This window comes from Bos taurus, chromosome 2 (genome assembly GCF_002263795.3).
Source record: "Bos taurus isolate L1 Dominette 01449 registration number 42190680 breed Hereford chromosome 2, ARS-UCD2.0, whole genome shotgun sequence".
NCBI lineage: Eukaryota > Metazoa > Chordata > Mammalia > Artiodactyla > Bovidae > Bos > Bos taurus.
The window spans coordinates 39,801,745-39,823,599 of NC_037329.1; the positions used below are offsets into that span (position 1 = coordinate 39,801,745).

Here is a 21,855-nt window from a genome sequence, read left to right on the forward strand (position 1 = left end):
AAGTTTGCAGCAAACTTTCAATAAGATACCAACCCTCACTCAAAAGTCCTACCACTTGCCACCCTCCAAAATGTATATAGCTAAACCCCATAGGAACGAGCCCACGTTCTGTCGGTAGGGGAAAATTTTAAACCTTTCCCCAGATTCCGCCACCCACCCCAACACCGACTCCATCGGGTCAGAGAGGGACCACTCCCCGCTATAACCGGGGGCGGGGGTGGGAGTCGGGGGGGGTCTCCCAGGAAGCACACACCTGAGATTGATCCTCTCGCACGAGGAAAGAGAGGGCAGGAGCAAGGGTTCCTCCGGCCGGGGCGGAGTCTCTGCCTCCCCCGAATCAGAGTCTCGGCCCAGGTACTCTCGGCGAGGCGCGCCGGGATGTCACCCCCGGGCAGGCAGGCCGAGTGTAACCCGACGCGCCCAGCGCCGCCGCGCCCCCGCCTCCCGAGCAACTTGCTCCTCCCGCTCCCCGCCCCGAGGGCCGCCCCGGCGCCTCGGCCGCCACATCCAGCGGTAGACCTCACTCTGGCCCAGCAGGGAAATACGGAAGTGGAGGCGGGGGACCCTGCCGTGAAAGAGATGGGGGAGGGGGGGAGGGGTACCGGGGGTGGGGAGCGGGGAAGCGTTGCGAACCAGCAGGCAGAGAACGATCAAGGTCTCCGCCTCCCAGTGAACGTGACTAGACCGGGGACTCGGGGGACGCAGGGCCAGCCAGATAGGGCCGCGGCGCGGCGGATCCCTGGCCCTGGCCCCAAGCTGCGGGTTCTACCCTACGTCCTCGCCTGGCCACACTCCAGACCTTCGGCCCAACCTCGGCTGGGCTAGGCCCGGAGAAGACGGTGGAGGTGTCCGATTTCCTCTGCCCTCCGCCTTGCGGGTCGCTCTCTCCACCTGCCTGGGAGACAGGAGACACTCGTCCGCCTGCACGCCGGCGGGGCTGGCATACCTGATTTCTTGTTTCCGGCCTGAAACTGGCTTCCCCTACTCGGCAGGCAGGCTTCCTTGGGCCTAGAGACGCGTCTGGGAGGCTGTAGGACCCCTGGGAGCGGCCGACAGAGCCCAAAGCCTTGCCCCGGCTCCCCCCACCCCAACCCCCGACCCGGGTGCTCTGGAGGCGCGCCCGGCCTCCTGACCCCTGCCTGAATGTCTTCGAGGAGACCTGCAGGGAAGACCAAGTCCAAGCATCGGGGGGTGGGATGCTGAGCACCCGCTCCTCTGGCCCAGCCTCCTACAGGTGGGGGGAGGGGAGAGCCCGGGCAGCAGAGCAGCAGGCTTCCCGGCTGCACCCCCAAACCCGACCTTGCCCACTGAGCATGCCCAGCTCACTTGCTGCAATTGCAAGGGCTAGACGAGGCCAAGGGGGCCCAAGGAAGGGGCAGATGGGATTCAAATTGACCCATTTCCTTAAGGTCTTTCCTCCGAAGATCTCTGGGAGCTTTACACATAACTTTTCTACCGTGGCATTGCAAAATACCCAGGGAACAGCTGGAAAGGCCTTTCCAAAAAAGGCAGCCAAATTAGTTTGAATCAAAATCGCAGGGGTGGGTTTTTTCAGTCAATTATTTATTAACTCACTTACTAATTTCTTTAAATACCAAAGAATTATATTATAATTGACCCAGAGGAATATGTAGACTCACTGGGTCCCACACTTGTAGTAACAGGAAACCAGCCTACCCAACAGGTTGTCTTTCCAGTGGAACAGTGTTTCTCAGCCTTGGATATACATTGCAATGGGGGATGGGTGGTGGTGGTGGTGGTTTAGTCTTCTAAGTCGTGTCCGACTCTTGCGACCCCATGGACTGTAGCCCAACAGACTCCTCTGTCCACGGGATTTCCCAGGCAAGAATACTGGAGTGGGTTGCCATTTCCTTCCCCAGGGGATCTTCCCAATCCAGGGATGGAACTCTTTCTCTTGAGTTTCTTGGATTGCAGGTGGATTCTTTACTGCTGAGCCACCAGGGCAGCCCAGGGGCCGGTAGGGAGCTGTTAAATGATCAATGCCAGGTTCCCATACCCACACCAGTTGAATCAGTCTGCTGATGGAACCTGGAAATTTCTATATTTTGAAACTGTTGGTCTCAGAGAGTAACTGGAGGAGCCATCATCTCCAGAGAATCTGCTTCTTAAACTCTGGGACCAGGAACTGAGCTTTGAACAAAACCTTCCAGTGATCCAGATGCACACTACTGCTTGAGAACTATTGTTGAAAGCCACCCAACCTCCAGATGCTTCAGGTGTGCACCCACGCAGGGTTAAGAATCTCTATAATAGACCATTGTGCTCTCATTTTTTCAAATCCTAAACATTTGTCTAGAAGAGGAACATGATACACAGAAAAGGAAAAATCTGGTTGCATTGAGGTGCCATTCAGTTCAGTTTAGTCGCTCGGTTGTGTCTGACTCTTTTCGACCCCATGAATCGCAGCATGCCAGGCCTCCCTGTCCATCACCAATTCCAGGAGTTCACTCAGACTCACGTCCATTGAGTCAGTGATGCCATCCAGCCAACTCATCCTCTGTCATCCCCTTCTCCTCCTGCCCCCAATCCCTCCCAGCATCAGAGTCTTTTCCAATGAGTCAACTCTTCACATGAAGTGGCCAAAGTACTGGCCACTGGCCAAAGTTTCAGCTTTAGCATCATTCCTTCCAAAGAAATCCCAGGGCTGATTTCCTACTAATTCTCCCAGGATAGTTCACTGCTTGGAATATGAAGACTACCTACTATTATTCACTTTTGTACCTAGCACAGTGCCTATAATACAATAGATGTTTGATAACTGTTCACTGATATGAAATGAATGCTCAGGTGTTGTGAACCCTGTTACGTCTACTATTTATATTCCCCACAAGTCCTGGTCACCTTGCTAGCTAACAAGCCAGCAGGGATTCAGTTCTCATGAGTAACCCATGATTATCCATGATGGTCTGATCCAAGTCAGACCCTGATAGAATAGGATATGGGAGGAGGTAGACAATATTGGGGCTTCCCTGGTGGCTCAGTAGTAAAGCATCTTCCCGCAATGCAGGAGACCATCTGCAATGGTCTGGAAGATTCCCTTGGTGAAGGAAGTGGCAACCCACTCCAGTATTCTTGCCTGGGAAATCCCATGGACATAGGAGCCTGGTGGGCTACATCCACGGGGTGGCAAAGAGTTGGACATGACTTAGCAACTAAACCACCACCACCAGAGAATTTTGTGGTGAGAAAACTCAGAAGTCTCAGATATGTTTTCACTTGCCAAGGTTGGGGCCCAAAGCAATCAAAGGAAAGCAGGACCCTAGGCATCAGTGGAATTCAGGAAAGGCATCAGATGAAAAAGTGTGTATGGGAGCAGTTAGGAGAGGAGAGATAAAAAGGTAACATGATAAGCATTCAGCTTACTCTGGATCTTCTTTTTCTAAACAACCCACCTCAGCCCTCCTCTTCCCCATGCTCCATACACATCTAAACTCAGCAACAGCCTTGACAAAAAAATTAATTAGAAATTGTTGTGAAATAATTACTTCCAATTACTGCATCAAAACATAGCTGATTTGTAGTTTTTCAACATAAATTATGCATCCACTTTTATTCAGGGTGAAAGTGGTTTAAAAAAATTAATCCTTAAAGATAACACTGAAAGTGAAGTATTAGTCACTCAGAAATGTCCAACTCTTTGTGACCCAATGGACAGTAACCCACTAGGATCCTCTGTCCATGGAACTCTCCAGGCAAGAATACTGGAGTGGGTTTGCCGTTCCCTTCTCCAGAAGACCTTCCTGACCTAGGGATTGAACCCTGGTCTCCTGCTTTGCAGGCAGATTCTTTACCTTCTGAGCCACATGCACTAGATAATTTCCAAATGCAGAGTTTTATGATCTTTCTGCTTTAAGACTGACAGACTTACAGAATCAAAAATTATTCCCTATTTACTCCATCAGTATCTTCTAGAAGGAATAAAGTATAAAAATAATTTTTTCCTTTTAGCCTTAAACATAATGCTTTAAAACTTAGGTTACTATTTATGAATACCTAAAGTAGCTTTCCACCTCTCTATCTCTGCCCTTGTGTCTTCTTTATTATGATAAGAATTCCACTGAAAGAATTTGGCTGCTGATTGTGGTATCTAATACAATGTAATTTCCCATATGCCTAAGCAATTTCTTTTCATTCTTAAGATAATTTTGTAGGGAGGAGGGCAATAATCATTCATTTACGAATTACTCTTCAGAATTAAGTACTAGGTTAGATACACAAACAATACTTAAAAACATCTTTCCTGCACACATACACTTGCTACAGCTTCTCAAGGAATTAAAACCAAACACACTGAGGGTTAAAAAGGGAGAAAACTGAGAATGTAAAGGGTGTGGCACTTAGAACTAAATTTAAAAACATGAAGTAATTATTTCAGCAGAAGGCAATCTACTGATCTGACCAGTACCTCGGGAGAATTAGAGTCTTAAGTGTTTCTCCTTGTCATCATAAACATGACTCAGCATTTGGAATGAAACCATGTTTACTGTCTTTCAGATTGAAGGTGTCAAGTAACTTTAGTGCCACCTCTTTCCTCCTGTGCCTGTGAAAACTTCAGGACTACCATAGGTTTTCAGGCTCACTTAGCTACCGAAATTTGAAAACCTTTTCCCTTTTCATTCCTTCCTATCCAAACAAAATCTAAATTTGCCTGCCATTAATTTATCTTGCTTTTATAGTGCTGTCAGGTAAATCTGGGTTATTCTCTATATTCTAGTGTAACAATACAAGCAAGAAGTTCTTCCCTGCCTCTGTCAGCTGCTTAGACAACTTAAACCCAACTGTTAGGGATAACCTTTCTCTAGCATGGGGAACCTTCCATTGGTGATTCTGTTACACACTTTTTATGATCATTCATCACCTGCTCAGGGTCAACTCTTTTAGTCCTCGCCCATTTCTAGAGAGCAACACACTTTCTGCTAGTGTTCATTGATTATCAAAGCTCATAATAAAATTTATGGACTATAAGGATTGAATGGGGCCATTGTTGTTCAGTTGTTCAGTTGTTTCTCACTCTGTATGATCCCATGGACTGCAACATGCCAGGCTTCTCTGTCCTTTACTATCTCCCAGAGTTTGCTCAAATTCATGTCCATTGAGTCAATGATGCTATCTAATCACCTCATCCACTGTCACCCCTTCTCTTCCTTCCCTCAGTCTTTGCCAGCATCAGGGTCTTTTCCAGTGAGTTGGCTCTCCATATGAAGTGGCTGAAGGATTGGAGCTTCAGCTTCAGTACCTTGCCCATCTGATGCTTCCCAGGTGGCTCAGTGGTAAAGAATTCACCTGCCAATGCAGGAGACACCAGAGATGCAGATTTGATCCTTGGGTCAGGAAGATCCCCTGGAGTAGGAAATGGCTACCTACTCCAGTATTCTTGATGGGAAATCCCATGGACAGAGAAGCCTGGCAGGCTGCAGTCCACGAGGTCAAAAAGTCATACACCACTGAGCAACTGAGCACAGTACATAAGACAGCACATGAAAACAAACAGTTTCAGCACAGTATGTTAATAACTCTAAACGGGGACCTCAAAGCTCTGTGTTGGGATGGAGCATACAAGTATTCCGGACAGCATCTCTTGCAGAGGAAGTAGCAGCTTACTTCTAAGACAAGAGGGAATATACGATTAAAGGCCTAGAAATATGAAAAGGCCTAGTGTTTTCTGGGAAATGCTGTCATATAAAATCTGAGGGAGAAGATATTGGCAGATGCAGTTAGATTGATAATCAGAACCTGGGTCATACAAAGTCATACAAAGGAAAGGGGCCATAAATACTATTAACTCTCAGATTTTTGTTTTAAAAATGATAAAACCAAGGCTCCGAGTTATTAAGTATTTTGCCTAAAGTTACAGAGTTGTTCAGTCATGTCCAACTCTTTGCGACCCCATGGACTTCCCTGTCCTTCACCATCTCCCGGAGCTTGCTCATGTCCGTTGAGTTGGTGATGCCGGAGTTAGCCTAACATTAATGCATGTAGTACATATGCCCTCCATCAAATCTGACTCTTTGTGACCCCATGGACTGTAGCCCACCAGGCTCCTCTGTCCATGTGATTTTCCAGGCAAGAATACTGGAGTGGGTTGCCATTTCCTTCTCCAGGGGATCTTCCCAATCCAGGGATTGAACCCATGTCTCTTGTGTTTCCTGCATCGGCAGACAGATTCTTTACCACTGCGCCACCTGGGAAGACCCAGCCTAACATAGTGTTAAGACTAAAATGTGAAACTGTTTGGTGCAGAGAACAGTGTGGGAGCTTCAAATCTATCCTTCTCTAAGTTCTTTAACCTCTAACTTCCCAGAGCCTCTGTTTCCTCATCCAGGGAGGATGTTAATAGCGCACATTCAATACTAACTCTCTTTCAGGCACTAGTCTTAACCAAGTACTTGTGATCGATAATCATCAGAATAACTATGAGTTTTTTGGTTTCTTGGCTTTGTTTTTACAAATGGGAGAATTGAGGCATACAACTGCTAAGTAACATGCCCAACATAACACAGCTAGCAACAGCCAGACTGGGATTGAATAGGATATTCAATGGGATATTCAATAGGACATTCAATAGGATATTCAATGGGATAATATATGTAAAATGCCTGACTTATAGGCTGTCTATAAAACTATCACCAGTGTCGTTTCCCTTCCCTGAAGCCCACACATTCTGACTCGTGGTTCAATATTGGGCAAAGACACTTTTGTTCTGAGCTTTGAATGCTATGTATACTCACATCTTTTTTTTCCATTCTATTATTTTAGTAGTTTACATAATTTGGGAAGCACTATTAATATATTCACCTAATAATCTTAATCTAATCATCTTAATCGAATAATCTTAATCATTGTTAACAATAGTTACAAATTAAGAAGATAATCAAACATTGACCAAAGACTACAAGTTTACTACTTACAAAAGAAAAAAACTAATATAGAGTTTCTAGATTAGCAAACTCTGTCCAGAAAAATTAAACAAATTCTTCAAAATTAAAAAAATTAAAACAAATTCTTGATCTGGACTGGTCCAATACCTTTGAGGCTCAGAGATTAGACCAGGTCAATTATGATTTAGTTGGTCTCCACCTCCTTGTTACTTGAATTCTTAAAAGCAGAATTATAGACATCTAATATCCAACAGAAAATCTTCCCACATTAGTGATTTTCAAAGAGTTAGGATCAAGAATGAGGTAAAAATACAGGATATGATCTTCACCTTGAAAAGATGAAATGAAAATGCTAAGTATATTTTTAATGGGTACTTAAAGTTTTATCTCTGCTTTATAAGAATCTGGGGGCGGGGGGAGGGGGGCACTTCCTTGGCAGTCCAGTGGTTAAGACTTCACCTTTCATTGCAGAGGATAAGTGTTCAATCTCCGGTCAGGGAGCTAAGATCCAACATGCCTCACAACCAAAAAACATAAACAGAAGTAATATTGAAAGAAATTCAATAAAGACTTTAAAAATGGTCTACATAAAAAAAAAATTCTGGGAAAGAATCTTCTAAATAAAAATAAAATTTAGAAAAAATGACATCAATAAAAAGTGACACAAGGAAACTTATTTAGAATAAAGGTTTTGAGGGTAAAGGAAATTCGAACTCCTCCTTGGGCTGGCATCCATTCTGTTCCTAAGACAGCACTGAAAACAAGTGTTTGTGATGTAAACTGAGTAACATTGTCTCTGGAACAAAGCCTCGCATTTAATAGCAGGAGGAAGGTTGCCGGCAAGTGTTATGTCCTAAATAACTCATTCGGAGAACATGAATAAGTATTAGGTTCTGATGTGGGAGCTGAAACAAAATGGAGGATTGGACTCTTGAGAGCAACTCTGGTTATGATTCAGTTAAAGAGCTGACTGAGCCAAGAGTAAACAGCCCAGGGAACTGGAGATGTGTTCAGTTCCATGTCTAAGAACCTGTTACATAACCTGGAGATTATTTCAATCTCATCAGTAAATACTTAAAATAAACTTGACCACAGTTTGTAATATTTTGATGTGATTTTTTTTCTAAATGAATCTGAACAGCAAAAAATAGAGCAACAATAGCAAAGGACAGGGTTTATGCCTGTGCATGTTTAGCCTTTAAAATAAGAAGAATGCTGTGTCTTAATTCAGCAGCCTTGAAACACATGGGCATTGACCTAATTTCTGCCAAGCCAAGAGGGAGGCCCTCTACACACAAGGGTATAGGCCAGAGTGACAGGTGCTGTTCCCTCAATAAATAGCTTGGACTCAAAAGGGAATCTCCTGCATTCCTCCTCTATCAGTAAAAGCATCAAGCAAAGCCAAAAAATGAACCAGGGAAATGCAGAGATTCTTTGTTCTGTTATCTTTGAGTTACTTATTGAATAGCTCTTTTTTTAATAGCCTTTTAAAATACTTTTTTAAATAGCTGTTTTAGGGGTCATAAAACAAAAGAAGAGAATGGTATAATGTAAACTTTATCAAAGAGAATTTGAAATCTTAATGAAAAGTCTATTAACATTCTCTAGACCACACTGCAAATAGATAATCCTATTTCCTTTCCACCTAATTTTTAATCCTGGTCATTTCTGAGAACTGAGACAACTTGACCTGTGATTAAAAAAAAAAAAGCTAGAAACTGGTGTCAGAGTATCTGAAAAAAAATATTTTTTTCCTAGTAAATTTAGAGTATATGTGTTCTAAAAATATCTTTCAATAGTCAAATGTAGAGGAAGGCACTTTTTCCTGAGCACATGCTCTTCAACCTGATCCTCTTGGGGGTTTGCAATAGAGAAGTCCAGTCCTCACAAAGAGGCCTTCCTACAGTGGGTCTCAAAGTGCAGTGGCGTGGAATTCAAGCTTTTCCGTATTTTCCTCACCCAGACACAATTTACATTCCTGCTTTGGGGCTATGTGAAAGCAAATCGTCCCTAGGCTTAATGAGGTAAGGTGAAGACCTATAAGCTGAATAGTGACCTCCCTGGAACCTCTGAATGTCACTTTACATGGCAGGTGTGGAGTATTAACAGGTATGATTTAACCAAGGATTCTGAGATGGAGAGTTTATCCTGAATTATCAGGGGGAACCCTAAATACAGTCACATGTATCTGTCAATTTAAAAAATAGTTCACAATGTAGAAATTGAGAGCTATGTTTTATTTGGCGGGAATTTTTAGAACCACAAGCCCAGGAGACAGCATCTCAAATGACCCTGAGAGAACAGTTCTGAGGAGGCAGCGGGGAGGAACCAGGTTATATAGAAGTTTTCAGCAAGGGGCAGGTAGTCTCAACTAGGGGCAGGTAGTCAATAATAATTATTATTATTAACAATAATCAAAAGATTATTATTAAGGAAATCCAAATATCTCAACTTAAGGAATTTAGCACTTTGGCACCCCACTCCAGCACTTTTGCCTGGAAAATCCCATGGACAGAGGAACCTGGTGGGCTGCAGTCCATGGGGTCGCGAAGAGTCGGACACGACTGAGCGACTTCCCTTTCCCTTTTCACTTCCATGCATTGGAGAAGGAAATGGCAACCCACTCCAGTGTTCTTGCCTAGAGAATCCCAGGGACGGTGGAGCCTGGTGGGCTGCCATCTATGGGGTCGCACTGAGTCGGACACGACTGAAGTGACTTAGTAGCAGCAGCTACTATGTATAGGAAGATGCAAGAGTCTGGTCTAACTGAAATCATCCCTTTCATATGCATCTCAGCTAACTGGGGTCAGCATCCTGCTTCCTGATTTTTCACATCCTTAGTTCCTTGCTTATTGTAGGGAGCCCCAGCAGCTACTAGATTGCAAGCATTGTTCTCCCTCTTGGGCTCCCTCTGGGCTCAAAAATTAACTTCGAAGGCACAAAATCACCGTGACATCTTTGTTTATTGATGTGGCAGGAAACATTCCATTTCACATATCTATAGAAGAGAGCAGTAATAGGGAGGATTTATACAGACACTAGAGTAGAAGACAGTGCCATCATGGATGCAGGTTAGAGTAATACAGACACAAGCCAAGGAATGCCAGCAGCCACCAGAAGCTGGCAGAAGCAAGGAGTGAATTCTCCCAGATCTTCTGGACAGAGTTGGCTCTGCCAACCCCAATTTCAGTCCAGTGATAATAACGTTGGACTTCTGGCCTCCAGAAATGTTGTTGTTGTTCAGTCGTGTCTGACTCTTTGCAACCCCAAGGACTGCAGCACTCCAGGCTTCCCTGTCCTTCATTACCTCCTGGAGTTTGCTCAGACTCATGTCCTTTGAGTCGGTGATGCCATCCAGAACTATGGGAGACTGTATTTCTTGTTTTAAACTACCAACTTCTGGTAATTTCTTAAAGCAGCAATAGGAAACTGGTAACATTTCCTTCAGCACTTCCTTCATTTATTTTCCTTTGACACCAACACCAGTCGATCTTTGTAGAGCTAGCCCTTCAGTACATCACTGACATTTGTAACGTACTCTTTATTCACAATGACAAAGCAATTTACAGCAATGTAAATGGGCTCAATTTTCTGTCCTGTGGGACATTCAAGTGATACTAGAGACTTTAAAAATTTGAGAAATGCCTTGTTTGGTTTGTTTTAGCTTTCTAACAAGTGAAGAAATACCAAAACAAGATTGAAAAAATTATTTCATAGTTTGAATGTTACAATTAGGCAACTAACGCTTAGCAGAAGGATGTCAGTAATTGCCCTTTTAGCTTCATTTAGAGGTAAGAGCAAAAATTTTAACATGAAGTCTGTACTAGATGGATTGCTGCACCACCCAGATCCTCCTTTAAGCAGATCTTCTTTCACCAGCTGCTGGAAGCATCTTCAGCTGGCAACTCCTCTATAATTTGCTTCTACTGCAAACAGCAGTCTCATTCAAAGCCATCCCTTTCCTGAACTGATCCTTACCATGAGATTGAGTGAAGCAGGAGTATAAAGGCCCAGCTAAATAATTGGGAGATAACACTAATGGACTGTGCAGACTCCAGAACTCCCTTAGGGGGTGAAGGAGGTTTTGTTGGCCTTGCATCACAATTCACATTTTCCTCTGCCCACTTCTGCTTCTGTGTTCTCCTTATCACAAGTGTCCCTAAAAATAACATCCATGTCAAGTTGAATCAGAGACCTTCATAAATAGGAAGCACAGGTAACCCAAACCCTTGAGTTCCACAGAATTTTTAATTCATTCCTTCTCCTTAATCAGATTTCTCCCCTGGGACTATACATTTCTACCCATCTCAAATAAAGAACCATTCCCCAGGAGCCTTTGTAATATGTTTCTACATATCTGCATATCCAAAGGCTATCCAAGGGTTTCCTTTCTGGCTCAGAGATAAAGAATCCTCCTGCAAAGCAGGAAATGTGGGTTCGATCCCAAGGTCAGAATGATCCCCTGAAGAAGGAGATGGCAACCCACTCCTATATTCTTGCCTGGGAAATCCCATGGACAGAGGAGCCTGGTGGACTGCACTCCACGGGGTCGCAAAAAGAGTTGGACATGCCTCAGTGACTAGACGACATCTACACATTCAAGGGCACAAGGCTTCTCTGAACCACACAGAGTTTAGAAGTATGAGTTGCCCAACATCCCCCCAAACCATGCGTCCTTTCAAGTTTCTCTAATTTATTTGTTTCTAATTTTGTTGCAGGAAGGGGGACCCTTAACAGGCCCAAAAGAGGGCTCTTGTCTAACACTCAGAAATGAATTGTCCGAGGAGGCACACATGCTGACAAAGTAAGAGAGTTCATTGGGAAGGGGGTGCCCAGGCAGAGAGCAGGAGGGTAAGGGAATCCAGGAGGACTGCTCTGCCATGTGCTCACAGTCTTGGGTTTAATGGTGATGGTTTTAGTTTCCAGGTTTTCACTGGCCAATCATTCTGCCTTCACCAGGGCCCTTCCTGGTGGCACATGCATTGCTCAGCCAAGATGTATGCCAGCGAGGATTCTGGGGGGTGGTAGACATGTGACATCTCCTTTTGACCTTTCCCAAACTCTTCTGATTGGTGTGGCTTATTATTTTCATGATTCTTACTGGGACCTCCTGTGACAAAATTACTCACCAAATGGTTACTCTGGTATGTGGCCAAGATGCGTGGTTTCAGTCAGTGTGTTTCCCCAAGGAATTTTTGACAACCACTGGATATTTGTTGAGCGTCACCAGGCTATTGTTTAGGGATACAGGCAACACCCAGTTGTGTATGTGTCTGGTGGTGAAACTAAAGTCCAATGCTGTAAAGGATAATAATGCATAGAATCCTACAAATTAGGCCCATGAATCAAGGTAAATTGGAAGTGATCAAACAGGAGATTGCAAGAGTGAACATCGGCATCTTAGGAATCAGTGACCTAAAATGGACAGGAAAGAGCGATTTTAATTCAGATGACCATTATATCTACTACTATGGGCAAGAATTCTTAGAAGAAATGGAGTAGCCCTCATAGTCAACAAAAGAGTCTGAAATACAGTACTTGGGTGCAATCTCAAAAACAGAATGATCTTGGTTCGTTTCCAAGGCAAGCTATTCAATATGCCCCGACCAGTAATGCTGAAGAAGCTGAAGTTGAACAGTTCTGTAAAGACCTACAAGAGCTTCTAGAACTAACACCAAAAAAAGATGTCCTTTTCATCATAGGAGATTGGAATGAGAACACAGGAAGTCAAGAGGTACCTGGAATAATAGGAAAATTTGGCTCCAGACTACAAAATGAGGGAGGGCAAAGGCTAACACAGTTTTGCCAAGAGTTTTGCCACGACACACTGGTCATAGCAAACACCCTCTTCCAACAACACAAAAGATGACTCTGCACATGGACATCACCAGATGGTCAATACCAAAATCAGATTGATTATAGTCTTTGCAGCTGAAGATGGAGAAGCTCTATACAGTCAGCAAAAGCAAGACCGGGAGCTGACTATGGCTCAGATCATGAACTCTTTATTGCAAAATTCAGACTAAAATTGAAGCCTGTAGGGAAAACCACTAGGACATTCAGGTATGACCTAAATCAAATCCCTTATGATTACACAGTGGAGGTACAAATAGATTCAAGGGATTAGATCTGATAGAGTTTCTGAAGAACTATGGACATAGGTTTGTAACATTGTACAGGATACCATCTCTGAGGAAAACCATCTCCAAGGGAAAATGGTTGTCTGAGGTTGCCATTTTGCAGAAAGGCAAAATGGTTGAGAAGGCCTTACAAATAGCTGAGAAAAGAAGAGAAGCAAAAGGCAAAAGGAGAAAGCGAAACATATATACAGCTGAATGCAGAGTCCAGAGAATAGCAAGGAGAGATAAGAAAGCCTTCCTAAGTGATCAATGCAAAGAAATACAGGAAAACAATAGAATGGGAAAGACCAGAGATCTCTTCAGGAAAATTACAGATACCAAGGGAACATTTCATGCAAAGATGGGCACAACAAAGGACAGAAACAGTATAGACCTAATGGAAGCAGAAGATATAAAGAGGTGGCAAGAATACATAGAAGAACTATACAAAAAAAGGTCTTCATGACCCAGATAATCATGATGGTGTGATCACTCACCTAGAGCCAGACATCCTGGAGTGTGAAGTCAGGTGGGCCTTAGGAAACATCACTACCAGCAAAGTTAGTGGAGGTGATGGAGTTATAGCGGAGCTATTTCAAATCCTAAAAGATGATGCTGTGAAAGTGCTGCACTCAATATGCCAGCAAATTTGGAAAACTCAGCAATGGCCACAGGACTGGAAAAGGTCAATTTTCATTCCAATCCCAAAGAAAGGCAATGCCAAAGAATGTTCAAACTACTGCAAAAATGCACTCATTTCACATGCTAGCAAGTTAATGCTCAAAGTCCTTCAGGCTAGGCTTCAACAGCATGTGAACCGAGAACTTCCAGATGTTCAAGCTGGATTTAGAAAAAGCAGAGGAGCCAGAGATCAAATTGCCAACATCCACTGGATAATAGAAAAAGAGAATTCCTGAAAAACATCTACTTCTGTTTCATTGACTATGCTAAAGCCTTTGACTGTGTGGATCACAACAAACTGTGGAAAATTCTTAAAGAGATGGGAATACCAGACCACCCTACCTGCCTTCTGAGAAACCCATATGCAGATCAAGAAGCAACAATTAAAACCAAACATGAAACAACAGACTGGTTCCAAATCAGGAAAGGAGTATGTCAAGGCTCTATATTGTCACTCTGCTTATTTAACTTATATGCAGAGTACATCATGTAGAATGCCTGGCTGGATGAAACACAAGCCAGAATCAAGATTGCAGGGAGAAATATCAATAACCTCAGATATGCAGATGACAACACCCTCATGGCAGAAATTGAAGAGGTACCAAAGAGGTACCTCTTGATGAAGGTGAAAGAGGAGAGTGAAAAAGCTAGCTTAAAGCTCAACATTCAGAAAACTAAGATTACGGCATCTGGTCCCATCACTTCATGGAAAATAGATGGGGAAACAATGGAAACAGTGACAGACTTTATTTTCTTGGGCTCCAGACTCACTGGAGATGGTGACTGCAGCCATGAAATTAAAAGACGCTTGTTCCTTCTAAGAAAAGCTGTGACCAACCTAGACAGCATATTAAAAAGCAGAGACATTATTTTGCCAACAAATGTCTGTCTAGTCAAAGCTATGGTTTTTCCAGTAGTCATGTATGGATATGAGAGCGAGACAATAAAAAAGGCTGAGCCACAAAGAACTGATGCCTTTGAACTGTGGTGTTGGAGAAGACTCTTGAGAGTCCCTTGGACTGCAAGGAGATCCAACCAGTCCATCCTAAAGGAGATCAGTCCTGAATATTCATTGGAAGGACTGATGTTGAAGCTGAAACTCCAATACTTTGTCCATCTGATGTGAAGAGCCAACTCATTGAAAAAGACCCTGATGCTGGGAAAGATTGAAGGCGAGAGGAGAAGGGGATGATAGAGGACGAGATGGTTGAATGGCATCATCAACTCAACGGACTGGATGTGAGTTTGAGCAGCCTCCAGGAGATGGTGAAGGACAGTGAAGCCTGGCGTGCTACAGTCCATGGAGTCTCAAAGAGCTGGACACGACTGAGTCACGGAACAATAACCAGTGTTGGTGCTCCTATCACACAGTTCAGATTATAGCACGTTATCGACTCTAAGTTGACCTTTCTTCCAGGCAAGGTAAAATGAATTAATTAGGCTAGATATAAAACAAGGAGTCATGGGGCTAGGGAAAATGGGAGAGAGCATACCACATGCTAAAGAGATTACCTCTCTGCCTAGGCCTGGTGGTCAAACTTTGTGCTACCAGCTAGAACAACAGATATTATATCCTCCCTTCTGTGATACAATATGAAGTCTGTGTTATCATCTCAGAATTATTTTTGCCCCATGTCTTTAATCTAAATTAGTCAAGCCTTTAAATCTGGATCCTAGTCCATCAATAGATAACTGACCCTTTTAAGACAATGTCGTAAAAGAAAAGGGGGCTAGGGAGAGAGAGACTTATCTAGAATAAAGGTGACTTATGTGACATAACTAAGTGCAATAAGTATGCTTTAATTGGATTCTGGCTTGAAAAGAAAATGAATGTGAAAGAAACTTTGGGAATGATGGGGAAATTTGAATATGGCCTGAGTAAAGATGAAAAAGAGAAAGATGACCTTAGGGAGTTATGATTGATTTTTTCTTCAGCGTGATGATAATATTGCAGTTATGTGAAACTATCCTTGTTTTAGAAATACATGTTAATATATTTAAGGATGAAGTAATATAACCATGGGTTACCCTGGTAGCTTAGCTCATAAAGAATCCGCCTGCAATACAGGAGACCCCGGTTCTATCCTTGGGTTGGGAAGATGCCCTGGAGAAGGGATAGGCTACCCCCTCCAGTATTCATGTGCTTCCCTGGTGCTCAGATGGTAAAGAATCTGCCTACAATGCAGGAGATTTGGGTTCAATCCCTGTTGGGAAGAACCCTGGGAGGAGGGCATGGCAATTGACTCTAGTATTCTTGCCGGGAGAATCCCCATGGACAGAGGAGCCTGGCAGGCTATACAGTCCATGGGGTCACAAAGCGTCTGACACGACTGCACAATATAACCACTTTCAGGTGATTCAGCAAAAGTATAAATGTACAGATATAAGTATTTAATTTTATAACAAATATTGGAAAACATTAACAATTGTTGAATTTAGAAGTAGATGAATAGATATTTAATTGTATTTCTACTCTTCACCTAGCCTTAAGATTTTCATAGTCAAAATTTTGAGAAAAAATAAATGGGGCAGTTGTTACACAACTTTGGCCCACTGCTATCATGGAGGAATTAGGCCCAGCGTTACTAGATATTCTGAATTTTCAAAAGAAGCCTGAAATTTGGAATTTTTTGTGATGCTTCTCCCACTTAAGAAAATATCAGCAACCGATTTTAAAAACACATCAACAACAACAAAGCCTCTGTGCAGGCCTAATACAACATATTTGGATGCTGAAGCTCTAGGTTCTTATCACCGACTCTGATTCAGATCCTTTGCACCTTAATCCTTACAACTTGCCTCTGACCCTCTGCCTCCGATTTTCTTCTTTCTCAAAGTGGCATCCAGCTAACTCAGTCCTTTTCTCACCTTTGCTCTTTTTTTTTCCCCCCAACTGGTCTCTACCACTTTGTAGTTTCATTGAGCAGTTAGTGGATAATGTGAGAATGAATCAAGCTATGGATTTCTCTGGCATATCGGATGATTTAGCAAACTGGAGAATTGTTTAATAATTATCCTAGGGCATTAAACGTTATCCTAATGATCTAAAGTAGTTATTAAACCTTCCCACTTAAGGTTATTAAATTGTAACATCTGTCTTCAGGAAGCATTTCTAGTGCATGTAATATTCGTAAAACATTTACAACTGCTTTTAGTTATATCTCAGACCCTATGATAAGTTTACAGGTTCCCCCCGCCCCTTATTTAATGGCTAAAAATACTAGGCATGGAGTCCTAAAGGCAACTTGAGTCCTCTGTAGGAGAAGGTATTATATGCAGGCAAGCTTCCTGGATGACAGGCTGCTGTTTATCCAACTGCACCATGTTCTCTCCAGGCCTTGTTTGCTTTATTAGCTAATTACCAGGCTGCATATTCAAGCCAGGTTCCAACTATATTAAGGGCTATTTACTAGCTAAAATCAATACTGTTTCGATTAGACACCTGGCGTGGCTTTTGGTAACTAAGCATTATTTGGGCTTCACTGCTTTTACTCCATCAGGGAGATGGGAAAGTGCTTTGTTTTGATTTTTTACACTTAGTGGCTACTGCTCTTAGCAGTAGGAGATAAAAGGGCAGTACAGAAGCTTTGTCACTGCCGAGACTAGGAAGAAATACGTAATATTTACAGCACCAGGAAAGGGGCAAAGAAAAATACAATGATGGACAGTGATTTTACTATTTTAAGGCTCTTTTTTCATTAGATAAATCTCTTTGGATATATGTCTGTATTACAGCACCAAGCACTGTATTACCCCTAAAATTAAAAAGATAAATAAAATACAGTCTCCAACCTTGTTAAGTTAGAAAGAAAATTGAAACAATAATAACTATTAAAGAGTGAAAACAGTAAATAGCAGATGTGGAACTGGGTTTGGATATAGCATAGGAAATGGAGTGATCTATTTTGTCTAGAAAGAAAAATTCCCCCAAAGGCTTTTTTGTTGGTGATATTGGTGCAGTGAACAAAAAAGTCCCTTTTTAATGTAGGTATTTTATTATGAAAGTACAGTAATTCCCTTTTATCAGCGAGGGAACATTCCAAGCTCCCCAGTGGATCCTGAAACTGCAGATATATTACCAAATCCTATATATACTATGTTTTTTCCTATGCATGCATACCTGCAATAAAGTTGAATTTGTAAATTAGGTACAGTAAGAGATTAACAAAAGTAACTAACAATAAAATAGAACAGTTATAAAAATATACTTAATAAAAGTTATGTGAATGTAGTCTCTTTCTCAAACTATCTTATGGTACAAATTTAATGCCTTTTTCATCTTAACTAAGTGCTTACCATACACTGTGGCTGTAACTTTTTCGGTGTGAGATGCAAAACCAACATAAATTTCTTTTTCTCTCCTCATAAGCTCATATAGAAGATTCCTTCTTACTGCAGATCTTAGCAACCTCAGCTCATGATTTCTTTTTCTTTCTGTATTAGGTCCAGAACTTTCAACTTACTTTATGGCTTCTCTTTGATATGTCTAAATTGCAACCATCACTCTTGAGCTTTCAGACCAATATTAAGTAAAATAAGGGTTACTTGAGCACAAGCATGCAACAGCCTATCTAATCTGATAACCTATATAGCCACTAAATGACTACTAGGCAGACAGGATATACTGGGCAAAGGGATGATTCACACCTGGGGAAGGACTGAGAAGGATGGCTTGAGATTTCATCACATCACTCAGAACAGTGCACAACTTGAAACTTATGAATCGTTTATTTCTGGAATCTCCCATTTACTATTTAAGAACCTCAGAAAACAGCAAGTTACTAAACTGTGAAAAGCAAAACTAGATAAGAGGGACTACTACTGTAATCCATGGTCATTTTGTAAACATGAAAATATACACACAAAATAGAGAAAGAAATTCCTATGATCCCACTACTCAGATCACAACCTTTGGTAGTAGGCTGCTATAAACATATTATGAATTTTCTATTATATATATGTGCACAACTTTCTCAAACCCAAAAAACACGTGAAAATATAGGATTTGAGTCAGATTGTTCCAAACCAAGGTCTTGTAACTTATCACTGTTATAACTTTGGGCAATCTGCTTACTCTGTCTAAGAATTGGTTTTCTTATCTATAATAAACAGGTAACAATACCTACCTTGGTGGGTTGTTATAAAGATAAATGAGAAGGCAGAAAAAGTATAATTCTTAGAACTATAATCTCAGAGGCATATAAAGCACTCAACCTATTCATTCATCCAAAAAATATTTATTAAAACTCTCCATATACGCAGATGACACCACCCTTATGGCAGAAAGTGAAGAAGAACTAAAGGGCCTCTTGATGAAAGTGAAAGAGGAGAGTGAAAAAACTGGCTTAAAACTCAACATTCAAAAAACTAAGATCATGGTATCCGGTCTCATCACTTCATGGCAAATAGATGGGAAAAAAGTGGAAACAGTGGCTGACTTTATCTTTTTGGACTCCAAAATCACTGCAGATGGTGACTACAGCCATGAAATTAAAAGACACTTGCTCCTTGGAAGGAAAGCTATAACCAACCTACACAGCATATTAAAAAGGAGAGACATTACTTTGCCAACAAAGGTCCATCTAGTCAAAGATATGGTTTTTCCAGTAATCATGTACAATGTGAGAGTTAGACTATAAAGAAAGCTGAGCACTGAAGAATTGATGCTTTTGAACTTTGGTGTTGGAGAAGACTCTTGAGAGTCCCTTGGACTGCAAGGAGATCAGTCCTGGGTATTCATTGGAAGGACTGATGCTGAAGCTGAAACTCCAATACTTTGGCCACCTGATACAAAGAGCTGACTCATTGGAAAAGACCCTGATGCTGGGAAAGATTGAAGACAGGAGGAGAAGGGGATGACAGAGGATGAGATAGTTGGATGGCATCACTGACTCAATGGAGGTGAGTTTGGGTAAACTCCAGGAGTTGGTGATGGACAGGGAGGCCTGGCGTGCTGCAGTCCATGGGGTCACAAAGAGCTGGACACAACTGAGCAACTGAACTGTACTGATATTAAGCACTTAGAACTAAGTTTAGTATTTAAGTATACTATTTTTTGTAAATATTATAATTATATCCTGCAAATTCTCTTTCACTTAGCAACATATAGAGAACATCTTTTTATGAAAATAAATATATGCATGTAGATTCATATCATTCTTTTACTGGCTGTATAATATTCCAGTGGGATGAATCTATTCAGTCAATCACCTATTCAGGGACCTGCAGGGAATTCTCTGGGAGTCCAGTGGTTAGGACTTGGTTCTTTCTCTTCAGGGGCCGGGGTTTGATCCCTGGTCTGGGAATTAAGATCCTGCAAGCCACATGGTGTAGCCTGTAGAGGTGGCTTCCAATCTGTATTCCAGAAAACATGCATATCTTTTTATTCATGCTTTGAATGTATTCATGTCCATATTTTTAAAATGGAATTATTGAGCCAAATTTGATGAACAAATAAAAATGTTTTAACACCTATGATTAGCTTGTACAAGGAAGGCTTTCAAGTAGAAGGGATATTAGAGCTGGGTGTTAAAGACTAGGTAGAAGAGATTAGGGAAGAAAAGTGAGAGAAAGATGTAGTAGCAATGAGCTCATTATCTTTCAGTTAATCTGAGGTCATACTCTAAACCAGGCATCTTTGGGTACTAAACAAATAATAAGGAATAGAAGTTTTAAAGAGTGACTAATGTAAGGTAAAATATATAAAGGACAAGTTTTTTTTTTTTTTTTTCTTTCAACCCTCAAGAATATGCTGTTGCTGCTGCTGTAAGTTGCTTCAGTCATGTCCGACTCTGTGCGATCCCATAGACAGCAGCCCACCAGGCTCCCCCGTCCCTGGGATTCTCCAGGCAAGAACACTAGAGTGGGTTGCCGTTTCCTTCTCCAATGCATGAAAGTGAAAAGTGAAAGTGAAGTCGCTCAGACAGTTGGATCACCTTCTGGAATGCTAATGTGAACATTTTCACGATCCACAACACCAGGCAGAATTTTCAAGGAAGGAAAACCATTGTTACCTCTTAGCCCACTCTTCCAATGCCCACTTAATCCTCTTTCTGCTCCCAACAAAAGTATAGAACTACAGGGCTCCCTGATACAAAGTTGTTGGGTTTTTGTTTGCTCTTTTTTAAATTTAATGTATGCAAAATTAGGGCTTCTCTGGTGGCTCAGTGGTAAAGAACCTGCCTGCTAAGGCAGGAGACAAAGGTTTGATCCTTGGATTGAGAAGATCCCCTGGAGGAGGAAATGGCAAGCTACTCCAGTATTCTTGCCTGGGAAAACCCATGGACAAAAGGAGCCTGGCCAGCTACAGTCCATGGGGTCGAAAAAGAGTCGGACATGACTTAACGACTAAATGTAAAAATAAACTGGGCCACTTATTTGAAAATGCTTTTCTGTAGAAGTAAAAGATACCTACATAGATTTTTTTCTCTGTAAAAACAGGTTGAGGACTAAGGATTTGCATTCTAATGAGCACCCCAAGCTAATCTGGATTTAGGGAGTCCTCCAATTCCACCATGTTGAGCATCTCTGCTATAGTCCCTTGCCCCTCAGAAGGCAGTTCCAGTATATATATATGCAAAAGCATTACCTGGGTGCTTGTTGTTGTTGAGTCATTAAGTCATGTCTGGCTCTTTGCAATCCTATAGACTGCATCACACCAGATTTCTCTGTCCTTCACCATTTCCCGGAGTTTGCTCACTCATGTCCACTGAATCAATGATGCAATCCAACCATCTCATCCTCTGTCAGCCCCTTCTCCTTTTGCCCTCAATCTTTCCCAAGATCAGGGTCTTTTCCAGTGAGTCAGCTCTTCACATCAGGTGGCCAAAGTATTGGAGCTTCAGTTTCAGCATCAGTCCTTGCAATGAATATTCAGGGTTGATTTCCTTTAGGATTGACTGGTTTGATCTCCTTGCTGTCCAAGAGACTCTCAAGAGTCTTCCCCAGCACCACAGTGGGAAAGCATCAATACTTTGGCCTTCAACCTCCTTTATGATCCAACTCTCACATCCATACATGTCTACTGGAAAAACCACAGCTTGGACTGTATGGACCTTTGTTGGCATAGAAATGCAGAATCTCAAGCCTCACTTGAGACCTACCAGACAGAATCTGCACTTCATATATTTTCCCGGATGATTTACGTGCACATTCAA

General features: G+C 42.2%; 1 protein-coding gene across 6 annotated transcripts in view; it reads right to left on the reverse strand.

Moving 5' to 3' along the window:
- The window catches only part of GPD2 (glycerol-3-phosphate dehydrogenase 2), a 236,497-nt gene that overhangs the window by 149,415 nt on the left and 65,227 nt on the right, over positions 1-21,855 (reverse strand). Inside the window, exon 1 of one of the 6 annotated variants that reach the window (XM_005202414.5) lies at positions 947-1,256. The exons of 3 other annotated variants lie outside the window; for them this stretch is intronic. The gene's annotated coding sequence lies outside the window, so the exon portion shown is untranslated. 6 annotated transcript variants of the gene reach the window in all.